A 15,602-nucleotide genomic window follows, 5' to 3' on the forward strand; every position below is an offset into this window, starting at 1 on the left:
GTGCAGCTGCGTCATGGACTTTGACGTGGCGCCCCCAGGTGGTGAAGGTAGGAAACAACATCTTCACCCCGCTGATCCTCTGGGGCCCCACAAGGGTGTGTTCTCAGCCCTCTCCTGTACTTCCTGTTCACCCATGACTGCGTGGGCATGCACGTTTCCAACTCAATCATCAAGTTTACAGACGACTCTACAGTGGTAGGCTTGATTACCAACAACAACGAGACGGCCTACAGGGAGGAGGTGAGGGCCCTTGGAGTGTGGTGTCAGGAAAATAACCTCTCACTTAACGTCAACAAAACAAAGGAGATGATCGTGGACTTCAGGAAACAGCAGAGGGAGAACCCCCCCATCCACATCGACGGAACAGTAGCGGAGAAGGTGGAAAGTTATAAGTTCCTCGGTGTACACATCACGGACAAACTGAAATGGTCCACCCACACAGACAGCGTGGTGAAGAAGGCACAGCAGCGCCTATTCAAACTCAGGAGGCTGAAGTAATTTGGCTTGTCATCTAAAACACTCACAGACTTTTACAGATGCACAATCGAGAGCGTCCTGTCGGGCTGTATCACTACCTGGTACGGAAACTGCACCGCCCTTAACCGCAAGGCTCTCCAGAGGGTAGTGCGGTCTGCACAACGCATCACCGGGGGCAAACTACCTGCCCTCTATGACACCTACACCACCCGATGTCACAGGAAGGCCAATAAGATCAAGGACAACAACCACCCGAGCCACTGCCTGTTCACACAGCTACCATCCAGAAGGCGAGGTCAGTACAGGTGCATCAAAGCTGGGACCAAGAGACTGAAAAACAGCTTCTATCTCAAGGCCATCAGACTGTTAAACAGCCATCACTAACATGGAGTGGCTGCTGCCAACATACAGACTCAAATCTCTTGCCACTTTAATAAATGTAATAAATGGATTTAAAAAGGTATCACTAGTCACTTTAAATAACACCACTTTAATAATGTCTACATATCCTACTAATTACTCATCTCATATGTATATACTGTATTCTATACCATCTACTGCATCTTGCCTATGCCGCACAGCCATCGCTCATCCATATATTTATATGTGCATATTCTTATTATTCCCTTTACATTTGTGTATATAATGTAGTTTTTTGTAATTTGTTAGATTACTTGTTAGATATTACTGTATTGTCGAAACTAGAAGCACAAGCATTTCGCTACACTCGCATTAACATCTGCTAACCATGTGTGTGACCAATAAAATGTCATTTGATTTATGGTGCACATGTCCTTTGCACCCACTTGCTGCAGTAAGGCAGGGAAGTAGCTAGATAGTGTAGCCAATTTCAGGCCAGGGTGACATCTAAAGCACAATTATTGTGATTTTCACCGAAAATGTAGACTACAACTACGGCATTAACATCTAAAAATGTTTGTAAAATAAACAAAAAATGAGCTACTCCGTTAAAAACGAAATGATTGTGAACACACTCCCAAGTCCCAACTTCGGCAGACAAGTTTCTAATTCTCTCTGAAGTTTCTAATCACATCTATAGATGGCTAGCTGGGAAGGGCTCATCAAGACAACTGACTTTTACTGACCAGTGTTGCCAACTATTTGTCAGTGTGATCTGCTGAGTTTCGCCGTTGCCGCGACTCACAGCACCAATTTGCTTTGCTGCTGCACGACTGTGGTCCCCAACGTAGCGTTTTCGCCCCCTCCTCTTCTGCATCCTGCCTGTGTGTGCGCAATGCTGCGACTTATGTTGCACATACAGCTTGTCCAACTCTCGTTTGCGGCAGAATTGATTGGGGAAAAGTCGCTAAATGCCATCAAAACCCCCAGTGTCAAAACTTCAAAACTCCCCAAAGGTTGCCTAAAAAGTAGCTGAATTTGTCTCTAGAATCTTTTACAAATAAAAGTCGCTGGAGAGGTCTGAAAATATAGCAGCTAAATTGGCAACACTGGAACTGACTTAACCGAATCCATTCGACTATCGCTGCGCGAGATACGTCATCAATTTACTTGGGAACCAGGCGTGGCGTTGTTCAGAATGTTGGCGCGTAACTCGTTGTAGAACTTTGGTCATTTTACGATTCTCTGATGGAAAGATGCAATGAGGATGAGAGGCGTAACGTTAACTTCGGGAAAGCAGTGCTAGTACCGGAGTTCTAGCTATAAAATTGACTAATAGAAGTATAAAGGGGGAGGAATTGCACATGCAGGAACGCCCCGAATTGCGTGCCTCAATCACACCTAAAAACTTCCATGAGGAGCGTTTGAAAAATAAACACTTTCATTGAGCCAGCACAGTTGCTAATGCTACAGGATTAGCATTGAAAGCGTGACTAACGGTAATAAAGTGGCTGTAGATCAAAAACGTTTAAATGAATAGAATGACAGTAAAACACTCGTGTTATTTTCCACCTTGATGGCAAACTTTCTGTACGCTACCATTCACTCCCAGTAATTTTAGCTCTGGCGATGGTCCAATGAATGTGTTTATAATAATTCTGCATGGAATTATTATGTTGTTAATTAACATTTATTATCTTGAACCTATCTTGCAGATGTATTGTCATGGGCTTTTTGCAATTTAATCATCCTCATGTATTAAATACTGCATATTGTTTTTCAGAGGGAAGTCAGAGGACACTGATGCCCCCATACCATTTCACAGCAAGCATCCAGTCTAACTAAATCACACAGTGTTTGCCAACTTCTCAGTAAGGAAAGTAGCTATTGGCTGTCCTAAAAGTCACTAAATGACGTCATCGCCTAATTTGCATAATTGGCCATGTGCATGTAATTGTGATGGACGCTGTAGGAGAGAGGAATAACGTCTTGGGAGAGACAAAAAGTGAGTAAAAAACACCCTACATATGTTAAGAACCAGATATTTGAGGCCATACTCCTCCTTCAGCACTTTATGGACCCCATTGTTAATCCCCGTCATAACAGAGGCATTGTCAGTCCCTATCCCCAGGAGTTTCTCTTTTTTTAAGACAACACTTCTCGAGGAAAGCCACAACAGCACGGGCTATAGATTTGGCGTCTCCTCCCTCCAACTCAACAAGCCCCAGAAATGTTGATACAATTGTCTGCTTGGTGTCACTAAAGTACCTTATCACAACCCCCAGGTACTTAGAAACACTTACATCTGTGGACTCATCGAGGAGGAGGCTGAAACGCTGGTCACCCACATCTGCGACCGACTTTTTCAGAAAGTATGGTGCTAGAACACCATTAATCATTTCTATGCACTTTGTTCTGTGCATTTTGAAGTGGGTAGCAGCAGTGGAGTCTGAGAAAGCAGCTCTACATGCTTCTCCAATGTGATCACATGCCAGCATGGAACAGTGTTCAGCGATAGCTAATGCCATGGTGGCCTCAGCCTTTTTTGCAGAGTCATTTTTGAAAACCATAAATGGCAGTTTGTTGTGGGTGGAACTGTTATAAGGCTTTACCTTTTGAGTATGTTTTTGAGTTGTCATGTGTTTTTTTACATCACTAAGTTTGGCGTAGAACTCAGCCTTACAATACAGACAGTATGCCCGTGTATCATCTCCAATAAACGGCTTCAACCAGCCTTTGAATTCAGGGTTTTATTCCCACTCCTTTCTGTATTTTTGAGTGTACAGTTTAGACTGAGACATGAGCTAGCCAGCTAGATGCTTAGCTTATGTCACAGAGAAGCATACACACAGTGGACAAGGTGAGTAAGTGACTGAGGCTGTGTGAGTCAAATGCAGTGATTTATTTTTGTGCAGTCATTTATTTTAGACAAAGAACATTTTACATTTACATCCCACCCTGAATGTCAGGCAGCAGCAGCTTCCCGCATGCAATTAATTTGCAGTCTGGACGCAGAGGGGTGAACATCTCCTGCTCTGACTGCAGCTGGGATGGACTGCTGCGTGAGGACTGGGCCGCCTGTGAGTGCTTTGGGACGGGGGGGGGGGGCCCACCACTCTGAACCAATGACATTAATTTGGGGACAGGTCGAAAAGCATTAAACATGTATGGCAATTTAGCTAGTTAGCTTGCACTTGCTAGCTAATTTGTCCTATTTAGCTAGCTTGCTGTTGCTAGCTAATTTGTCCTGGGATATAAACATTGAGTTGTTATTTGACCTGAAATGCACAAGGTCCTCTACTCCGACAATTAATCCACGCATAAAATGGCCAACCGAATCGTTTCTAGTCATCTCTCCTCCTTCCAGGCTTTTTCATCTTTGAACTTATATGGTGATTGGCATCTACACTTTCATAGTATTACCACAACAACCGGCAAAACATTTCGTCTTTCAATCACCCATGTGGGTATAACGAATGAGGAGATGGCACGTGGGTACCTGTTTCTATAAACCAATGAGGAGATGGGAGAGGCAGGACTTGCAGCGCGATCTGCGTCAGAAATAGGAATGACTTCTATTTTAGCCCTTGGCAACGCAGACTGTCATTGGCGCGTGCGAGCAGCGTGGGTGCAATAATTGAATAACATGGATTTCTACATTTATTTTGCGACGTTCGTACGTATGCGACGTGTCCGGTCTGGTCATCATGTAAGAACGATACGTGCTTTCACGTCATAGACTCCAAAAGTCTCCAATAACACCAGAAAAAGTCGCTAGATTTGTCGCTAGTTGATTTTTTTTTTTTTAAATGTGTCGCTAGAGGGCATGAATACTCGCTAAATATGGCGACAAAGTCACTAAGTTGGCAACATTGCACAGTACCAGGTACTGCAAAGGGGCGAGGGACTACACCAATAACATGGGTCACCCCTGCCACAACACCACCATCAGACTCTGCCAACCCTGTAACGGCTGTCGTAGAGAGGGGACCAAAGCGCAGCGTGTTGATTGCTCATAATGAATATATATTTTAACTCAGAACACTAAAGAAAAAAATAACAAAGAGAAAGCGTACAGAAAACTAAACAGAAGACAACTACCCACAAACACAGGTGGGGAAAAAACTACTTAAGTATGATCTCCAATTAGAGACAACTAGGACCAGCTGCCTCTAATTGGAGATCATCCCAAAAAACAACATAGAAATAGAAAACTAGAACCTAAACATAGAAATACAAAAATATAGAAAAACACAAAACACCCCCTGTCACGCCCTGACCTACTCTACCATAGAAAATAACATCTTACTATGGTCAGGACGTGACAAACCCATGGTCCACCAACACTCAGACCAAACAGGAAATTCTGGAACTGCGCAGAGAAAACCAGAGGATTCTGATGTTACATGGAGACAGCTCCAGAGGACTGAAGTCCTCAAAGGATTATGCTAATAAGGTCCGGTGCTGCCCTATACACAATTCACTTTTACCAATGTCTATTTATTGACATAACACCGGACCTGCTTCTTCCACCCCCACATCAGATCTGGAGAGAGGTGAGAAGTGATTTATCATCATGGCATATAGACTGACCAGGTGAATCCAGGTGAAAGCTATGATCTCTTATTGATGTCACTTGAGAAATCTATGTCAATCCGTGTAGATGAAGTGGAGGAGACAGGTTAAAGAAGGATGTTTAAGCCTTGAGACAATTGAGACATGGATTGTGTGTGTGTGCCCTTCAAATCAAATGTTATTTGTCACATACACATGGTTAGCAGATGTTAATGCGAGTGTAGCGAAATGCTTGTGCTTCTAGTTCCAACAGTGCAGTAATATCTAATAAGTAATCTAATAATTCCCAACAACTACCTAATACACACAAATCTAAAGGGGTGAATGAGAATATGTACATGTAAGTATATGCATGAGCGATGGCCGAGTGGCATAGGCAAGGTGCAATAGATGGTATAACATACCTGTGATATTACTCATGTGAGATGAGTAATGTAAGATATGTAAACATTATTAAAGTGGCATTATTTAGAGTGCATTGTATAAAGTGACTAGTGATCCATTTATTAAAGTGGCCAGTGACTGGGTCTCAATGTAGGGAGCAGCCTCTCTGAGTTAGTGATGGCTGTTTAGCAGTCTGATGGCCTTGAGATAGAAGCTGTTTTTCAGTCTCTCGGTCCCAGCTTTGATGCACCCTGTACTGACCTCGCCTTCTGGAGGGCAGCGGTGTGAACAGGCAGTGGCTCAGGTCGTTGATGTCCTTGAGGATCTTTTTGGCCTTCCGGTGCTGTAGGTGTCGGGTGCTGTAGGTGTCATAGAGGGCAGGTAGTTTGCCCCAAGTGATGCGTTGTGCAGACCGCACCACCCTCTGGAGAGCCTTGCGGTTGAGGGCGGTGCAGTTGCCGTACCAGGCTGTGATGCAGCCCGACAGGATTCTCTCGATTGTGCATCTGTAAAAGTTTGTGAGGGTTTTGGATGACAAGCCAAATTTCTTCAGCCTCCTGAGGTTGAAGAGGCGCTGTTGAGCCTTCTTCGCCACACGGTCTGTGTGGGTGGACCATTTCAGTTTGTCTGTGACGTGTACGCCGAGGAACTCCTGACACCACCACCACTGACACCACCACTCACATCCTCTCTGTAGGCTGTCTCATCGTTGTTGGTAATCAAGCCCACTACTGTTGTGTCATTTGCAAACGTGATGATTGAGTTGGAGGTATGCATGGCCACGCAGTTGGGGGTGAACAGGGAGTACAGGGGGGGCTGAGCACGCACCCTTGAGGGTCAACGAAGTGGAGATGTTGTTTCCTACCTTCAAAGTCAAAGTCCAGGACCCAATTGCATAGGGCAGGGTTGAGACCCCGGGCCTCTAGCTTGATGATGAGCTTGGAGGGCACTATGATGTTGAATGCTGAGCTGTAGCCAATTAACAGCATACTTACATAGGTATTCCTTTTGTCCAGATGGGATAGGGCAGTGTGCAGTGTGGTAGCGATTGCGTCGTCTGTGGACCTGTTGGGGCGGTATGCAAACTGAAGTGGGTCTAGGGTGGCAGTAAGGTGGAGGTGATATGATCCTTGACTAGTCTCTCAAAGCACTTCATGATGACAGAAGTGAGTGCTACGGGGTGGCAGTCATTTCGTTCAGTTATCTTTGCCTTCTTGGGTACAGGAACAATGGTAGCCATCTTGAAGCATGTGGGGACAACAGACTGGGATAGGGAGCGATTGAATATGTCCGGAAACACACCAGCCAGCTGGTCTATGCATGCTTTCAAGTCGCGGCTAGGGATGCCGTCTGGGCCAGCAGCCTTGCGAGGGCTAACAGGTTTAAATGTTTTACTCTCATCAGCCACAGAGAAGGAGAGGAGGGGGGAGGGGGAGGCGCAGTCCATGTTAGCGGGCCGTGACAGTGGCACTGTCTTATCCTCAAAGCGGGTAAAGAAGGTGTTTAGGTTGTCTGGAAGCATGTCGTGGCTGGATTTCTTTTTGTAGTCTGTGATTTCCTGTAGACCTTGCTACATACGTCTCGTGTCTGAGCCGTTGAATTGCGACTCCACCTTGTCCCTGTACTGGCATTTCACTTGTTTGATTGCCTTGCGGAGGGAATAGCTACACTGTTTATATTCAGACATATTCCCAGACCTCTTTCCATGGTTAAATGTGGTGGATTGAGCTTCAGTTTTGCGCGAATGCCGCCATCCATCCACGGTTTTTGGTTAGAGTAGGTTTTAATAGTCACAATGGGTACAACATCTCCAATGCGCTTCTTTATAAACGCGCTCACCGAGTCAGCGTATAGGTCAATGTTTTGATCACGTGGACTGGAATATGTTCCGGTCAGCCTCAAAGAACAACAATATTGAAGCATGGCTTCCGATTGGTCGGACCAGCGTTGAATGGTTCTCGTCACTGGTACATCCTGTTTGAGTTTCTGCCTATAAGATGGGAGGAGCAAGATGGCGTCGTGGTCGGATTTGCCGAAGGGAGGGCGGGGGAGGGCTTTGTATGCATCGCGGAAGTTAGAGTAGCAGTGGTCGAGGGTGTTGCTCATGCGCATAGTGCAATCAATATGCTGGAAGAATTTAGGTAGACTTGTTCTCAAATTTGCTTTGTTAAAATCCCCAGCTACAATAAATGCAGCCTCAGGATGTATGGTTTCCAGTTTGCATATAGTCCAGTGAAGTTCCTTGATTGTCGTCTTGGTGTCTGCTTGAGGGGGAATGTACACAGCTGTGACTATAACTGACGAGAATTCTTTTGGTAGGTAAAATGGCCAGCATTTGATTGTAAGGAATTCTAGATCGGGTGAACAGAAGGACTTGAGTTCCTAAATGTTGTTATGATTACACCATGAGTCGTTAATCATAAAGCATACACCCCCGCCCTTCCTTTTCCCAGAGAGGTGTTTATCTCTGTCGGCGCGATGTATGGAGAAGCCCGGTGGCTGAACTGATTCCGACAACATATCCCGAGAGAGCCCTGTTTCTGTGAAACAGAGAATGTTACAATCTCTGATGTCTCTCTGGAAGGCAACCCTTGATCGAATTCGTCTACCTTGTTGTCAAGAGACTGGACATTGGCTAGTAGTATACTCGGGAGTGGTGTGCGACGTACACGTCTACGGAGCCTGGCCAGGTGGCCGCTTCGTCTGCCCCTTCTTCGGCATCGTTGTTTTGGATCGCCTACTGGAATTAGTTCCATTGTCCTGGGTGGTGGTCCGAACAGAGGATCCGCTTTGGGAAAGTCGTATTTCTGGTCGTAATGTTGGTAAGTTGACGTTGCTCTTATGTCCAATAGTTCTTCCCGGCTGTATGTAATAAGATAAGATAAGTAAGACTTAAGATTTCCTGGGGTAACAATGTAAGAAACGAAATACTGCATAGTTTCCTAAGAACTCGAAGCGAGGCGACCATCTCTGTCGGCGCCATGCTATGATTGAGGGTGAATGGACAAGACTAAATATTTAAGTGCCTTTGAACGGGGTATGGTAGTAGGTGCCAGGCACACCGATTTGTGTCAAGAACTGCAATGCTGCTAGGTTTTTCACACTCAAGTTTCCGTGTGTATCAAAAATGGTCCACCACCCAAAGGACATCCAGCCAACTGTGAAAAGTATTGTAGTCAACATGAGCCAGCATCCCTGTGGAACACTTTCGACACCTTGTAGAGTCCATGCCCCGATGAATTGAGGCTGATCTGATGGCAAAAGAGTGAGGAGTGTGCAACTCAATATTAGGAAGGTGTTCTTAATGTTTTGTACACTGTGTAAGTAGCCTAGATGTTACATTCCTCATTCAATATTGAACATTTTACTGACAAATGTGTATCCTGCTTCTATTCGAAGTAGGCCTAATTTAAATAAAGTTTTGCCAGGGATATTCCCTCCCTCCTTACATCTTGTATTGCAGGCAGAGTCATTAAATGAGGCGATGTGGGAGGAGTTATGTATGACTGAGCTCAGCCAAGTCACTGGGGAGCTGGTTCGAAAGAGAGAGAGGAAAAGAGAGCCTCAACACCCAGGTAAAAGTTATTCACAAGAACTCTTATGTTTTTGTTTATTGTCATCCCAGCTCACCTCTGCTTTATATGTGATAATAACTGGGGGAAATTTCAGTTGGTTTGCATCTAGCTTGCAGCCACTGTTGAGTTTTTCCTACCAACAGCAACAATGGCATGATTACAAAACTGTATATTGACTGTCCAAAAAAATGGTGTAGAAGCCTCGCCAGTTATGCTTGTAGCCCCCAATGACTGCCATTGTGAATCACTACTTCACCCCATTTATTGTTTAAATATCAGTTCCCTGCTCCCAGGTTTCCATTCAAACCTCTTCTTTATGTACTCCATTGACTTTATATTACATGATGCTTGCTGTCTGCGGTATGCAGCTGGAGAGGGAGTCTGGAGAGATGGAGAGGCTGAGGAGTGAAGTGCAGAGGAGCAGACAGGAGGCCCAGAGACTGACCAGGGAAGCTGAGGCAGCTAGGCTGCAGGCTTGGGAGTAAGTCAAGCAGGAAATGCAGAAACTAAAGAAGCAATTGGACGAATCCAACAGGAAACATGAAACGCAGGTAACAAGACCTCTTCAGATTGTTCGAATCTCTTTCTGAACAATTGAGCAAACATGCTGCATATCAATTTAACATCCCAATTAGACCTTTTTAAAGAAAGTATTCAGACCCCTTGTCTTTTTCCACATTTTGTTACTTTTAGCCCATAGAATTTGTAGTAATGCTTGAGTCAATCAAATATCACTTGAATACACATTTGACACATGGCAAAATGTATGTAGAATTGGAAGAGAATTACCTTTAAAACTGCAACATTTTCTCTCTGCCAACAAGAGGGGTGTGAACAGTTGTTGTGAACAGTGCTTGTGCCCATAGAAATAGACGTGGCACACACAAGGGGTGTGGGATGTTCCCCAATGCTGGAAGGGGGGCTTGAGTGAAAAAGTTTGGGAACCCCTGCTCTAAGGAAACACACAAGGAAAAGGACAGTTGGTGCTTTAACTGAGCAGAGAAATTGGTGAACGACATATCGGCCCTACAAGAGGAGAAGAGGGTTGAGAAGGTAAGTGATCAATTGTTAACAGGGCCATAGCTGATGTAAAATCCCCTTATTTTTGTCAGATATTTTATTAATATCCATTCCCCCATGTGTATGACTACCTAAAAGCTCTGAGGGTTAAGTAAAGGCTTAGTCATGTCCACAGACTAGGTCAAACCCTCTCTTGAAGGCTGGGCCTAAAGGCACTCGGGTTCTGCGCCGCTGGAGAAAGAAGGTCTTCATGTTGTTGGTCCAGCTTCACTCAAAGGACATTGAACTGAGGGGAGAAAAGGACACACTTCACTCAGTTGTACAGTATGTTCCTTTAAGAGGTTTATATATTTTTCAAACAGACAAATGACCACCTACTATAAAATAATGTTCAGTCTATTCGTAGGCGAATTGTGATAAGGAATATTTTCGAAACATCCATGAGTCTATTGTGTGTCCTTTTGTTTCAGATCTTGTCTCTGGAGCAGGAGGTGAAGGAGAAGTACCAGCCTAGTGTGTTCCAGCACAGCCTGCAGGACAGAACAGCTGAGCTGGACCTGGAGAGGGTGGCCAGGGAGGTGAGGAGGAACAGGGGACAGCCTCTGTGGGATTGTCTCAATGCATCCCTTCATAGGATGTCTTTCCTCCATTTTGTTGAAACAGGATGCATCTGCCATTGCCACAGGGAGGTGCCAATTACCTATGCCATGTTAGCACAGCAGAGGGTGCTGCTTCTCATGAAAAATCTGTTACGCACCACTAATCAGTATTAAACACCCAAACCAGTAGAAATCCACATTTTCAATCTGAAAGACGATTGTTAGAGCTTACCCATGATGTTGCACAACAAAAAATAACGCTGCATAGGCTTTTAAAACTTTTGTCCGACATGGTAGGAAAAGAGGGACGGCCAGAACAAGATAAAATGAAAAACAAACACATTTCTCTCCTGCTGGGGAACGTCATTTTCTACACAGAGCCAATCAAATGCTAGGGTTAAATGCCATTTAAATGCAAAAGAGAAAACGAGAGGCGATTTGGAAGGATGACCCCGTGAGACTAATTGCAAGTTTACCATGTTAAGAAATGTTCTGCTATTGTTTTGTCAAACTGACAACTGACGACTGTCCCCAGGCGTGAGAGGGGTCTGATGAGTGAGTATAAGGCCGCTCGGACCACAGCCCTGCAGACTTCTGTGGCCTTGGAGGAGCAGCAGCAGCAGAGACCCTCAGGGAAGAACAACACTCTGAAAGCCAAAGACAAGCTACAGACCGGAGATATCTTCCACCTACACACCATATTGTCACATTGCCTCTTCATATGAATACCCTCTTCTATTATGTAATACAAGTAGTGGGCCTTCACAAAGTATTTATACCCCTGAACTTATTCCATATTTTGTTGTTAGAGTCTGAATTCAAAATGGATTAAATGTGTTTTTATCACCCATCTACACACAATGACAAAGTGAAAATGTTTTTAGAATTTTTTGCAAATTTATTAAAAATAATATACAGAAATATCTCATTTACATAAGTATTCACACCCCTGAGTCAATACATGTTAGAAGCACATTAGGCAGCAATTACAGCTGTGAGTCTTTCTGGGTAAGTCTCTACGAGATTTGCACACCTGGATTATTATGAAAAATATTCTTGAAGCTCTGTCAAATTGGTTGTCGATCGTTGCTAGACAACCATTTCCAATTCTTGCCGTATATTTCAAGCTGAGTTAAGTCAAAACTATAACTAGGCCACTCAGGAACATTCATTGTTGTCTTGGTAAGCAATTCCAGTGTATATTTGGCCTTGTTATTGTCTTTCTGAAAGGTGAATTTGTCTCCCAGTGTCTGTTGGAAAGCAGACTGAACCAGGCTTTCCTCTAGGATTTTGCCTGGGCTTAGCTCTATTCCGTTTCTTTTTAGCCTAAAAAACTCCCTAGTCCTTGCCGAAGCATACCCATAACATGATGCAGCCACCACCATGAGTGAAAATATGGAGAGTGGTACTCAGTGATGTGTTGTGTTGGATTTGCTCCAAACATAACATTTTGTATTCAGGGCATAAACTTCATTTCTTTGCCACATTTTTTACTTTAGTACCTTATTGCAAACAGGATGCATGTTTTGGAATAATTTTATTCTGTACAGACAACTTTCTTTTCACTCTGTCATTTCAGGTTAGTATTGTGGAGTAAATACAATGTTGATGATCCATCCTCAGTTTTCTCCTATCACAGCCATTAAACTCTGTAACTGTTTTAAAGTCACCATTGGCCTCATGGTGAAATCCCTGAGTGGTTTCCTTCCTCTCCGGCAACTGAGTTAGGAAGGATGCTTATATCTTTGTAGTGACTGGGTGTATTGATACACCATCCAAAGTGTAGTTAATACACAGTTAATATGCTCGAAGGGATATTCAATATCTGCTTTTTTTAATGTATCTACCAATAGGGGCCTTTCTTTGCGAGGCATTGGAAAACCTCCCTGGTCTTTGTGTGTCAGGAATCCCGCTTCCTGAGTCTGTTTCTGCCTGAGCTGAATGTTTTTTTGTTTGGAGTGTTGTCTAAGGTTCCTGAACGCACCCTGTCTGGTTGCTAGGCAACGAAGTTAGGCGGGAGATCTAGTGATTACCCGCACCTGCATCTCATCAACCTTCTGCACACCTGGTCCTGATCATCACCTCTTCTTAAGCCCTGACCTGACATCCATTCCCTGCCGGATCGTTAGCAACGAACAGTATGTTGTGCCAGCGTATCAGCCTCATGTTTCCTGAGTTTGTTTTGTTGTTTTGTACTCGTTGCTGGTTACTCACTCCCGTTTACTCTGTCTACAGTCATTCTCCCGGAACATTCAACTCTCTTGCTTGGCTGTCGGTGGATACAGTGACTTCATTGGATCAACCCATTTACTCTCATCAACTCACCTCCGCTGCCGCTCCGTCTCCTGGATTACTCAATATACACATCAAGACTACCAATAAATACTCACCTTCATTTTACTCACCTTGTCCTGGTCTGCTTCTGGGTTCTGTCTTAGAGAATCGTGACATTGTGGTTGAATCTGTGTTTCATATTCACCGCTCAACTGAGAGAACTTACAGATAATTGTGTGGGGTACAGAGATGAGGTAGTCTTTCAAAAATCATGTTAAACACTATTGTTGCACACAGAGTGTGAGTCTGTGCAATTTATGTGACTTGTTAAGCACATTTTTACTTCTGAACTTTTTTAGGCTTGCCATAACAGGGGTTGAATACTTATTGACACAAGACATTTCAACTTTATATTTTTTATTAATTTGTAAGAAATATCCACTTTGACATTATGGGGTATTGGGTGTAGGCCAGTGACACATCTCAATCCATTTTAAATTCAGGCTTTAACACAACAAAATGTGGAAAAAGTCAAGGGGTGTGAATACTTTCTGAAGGCACTATTTTTAACACATTTATAAAACAGAAAACTGTAATTTGACTACAGATAACATATCTATAGACACATAGTAATAACCATTGAACTGTTCTGTGTGTTACCTGTTAGACTCACTGCTGTTATTGCTGGGGGACCTCCAGACTCTGAGTGCTGCAGTGGTCCTGCTGCAGTGGTCCTCAGCTCAGAGGACGATGTAGAGGAGGATGAGGGACGAGGGACGAGGGGGGCAGTCCAGAGCCAAAAGAGACAACTCACTAATGTGACCTTCTGCAAAAAGTACTGGGAACTTTTTTGCTTTCACTGCAAGTTCTGAACAATCCATTTCTCTTTTGAAATTGAACTTTTCAAGTTTCAAATCTTTGTTTTTGACATTCCATTACATACTTATGTAACTCAGACTCTTTATAAAATAACACTGTCGACACAACAGCAATGTTCCCACTTTGAAGGTGCATGACTTGAGGTCTTGATTGGCCAAGATGAAATGCATTGGATTGATTTGTTTGCTTTTGTAAGATTTCATGAATTTTCTTAATGTTAATTAGCACTGACTAGTAAAGGAATGTCCTCTAGCTTATACCAGTGAGAGATACCATTCCTCACCTTTGGCTGGCAGGCTACAGCCAGGGGAGGATCTGACGGACTGATGACTTCATATAAGGTAGGCGGGCGTGTGGCCTGTGCTCTCAGTCTAATCAATAAGTCAATGTGTTTTCTCCCAGGGCCTCACAGCAAGGAGGAGCATGACAGGAAAATCAAATGAATGGATAGCCTCGTTCAAAACCGCGTGCTGCCTTCCACTGAAGAAGACTAAGTAACAGGCTGAGTTATGACCCTAAGTGCTCTGAACTGTAGTACTGGAGAAAGGAGATTGACCTCTGCTGATGGTTCTGTAGTCTTGCTATTGGTTGTGTTTATAAAGACATGAATCAGCTTTTTCTTGGACAAAGTTGTGTATTGTTTTGTGTGATGACAATGTAATACATTTATATTGATATTTGGAACTTTAATTGTCTTTTGAAGTGCTGTTTTGAAAGCAGTTAGAACATAAAAAGCATTTCATGAAAATGAGGTGTGTGTGTGTGTGTGTGTGTGTGTGTGTGTGTGTGTGTGTGTGTGTGTGTGTGTGTGTGTGTGTGTGTGTGTGTGTGTGTGTGCTCCATTAGGAATGGAGAGGTCATGACAATAAAGAACTCATTCCAGAGAATCAGGAGCAGATTGTGAGATGTTCAGATGGCTCTTACTTAAAGTGACCTCAAAATTCACAGCCAATCAGCAGCTGCCATCGTCTGGTTATTACTGTAAATGGAAGTCAGGTCTAACTGGAAGAGATGTTCAATTTAGTGTTATGAAAGTAGCTATGTCCCTTTCTAAGTTCAATTCTATATCCATTATGAAGCTGCAGTAGCTGGCTAAAGTAGTGACCAACCAGAAAAACAACCTGAAATGCAGAAGTTAAAAATACACAGGTTTATGTAGGCATTCATGATTATGATGATAAATTGAATTAATTCAATTTGTTTAACCCTAGTTCCTGCTTGTGTCCCTAGCCATCATCTTTTCTTGTTTTCTTTTTACAGAACACCATTACAGTGTCATGACATTTATTCAGCACTAATTAGGGCTGAGGCTCAATCAAGGCACAATACAAACCCTGTTGCTAAGATAACCAAGCTATCTACAGTATTTACTATCAGTAAGTAGGTGATGTGCTAGATGCAAGGTTATTTTGGCCAGCTTAAAGGCAGTGCGAGTTTGTGCGTGTGCAGGAAATGCAGG

At 43.6% G+C, this 15,602-nt stretch overlaps 1 protein-coding gene across 2 annotated transcripts in view; it reads right to left on the reverse strand.

The window, feature by feature from the left end:
- Nucleotides 1–2,102, reverse strand: part of LOC115154452 (neuroligin-3) — a 41,283-nt gene extending 39,181 nt beyond the window's left edge. Inside the window, exon 1 of one of the 2 annotated variants that reach the window (XM_029700686.1) lies at nt 1,584–2,102. The gene's annotated coding sequence lies outside the window, so the exon portion shown is untranslated. The remainder of the gene's footprint in view (nt 1–1,583) is intronic. The other variant, XM_029700688.1, reaches the window with a different exon arrangement.
- Between the last annotated feature and the right edge of the window lie 13,500 nt (nt 2,103–15,602).

Source organism: Salmo trutta, chromosome 19 (assembly GCF_901001165.1).
Source record: "Salmo trutta chromosome 19, fSalTru1.1, whole genome shotgun sequence".
NCBI classification, from domain to species: Eukaryota; Metazoa; Chordata; class Actinopteri; order Salmoniformes; family Salmonidae; genus Salmo; species Salmo trutta.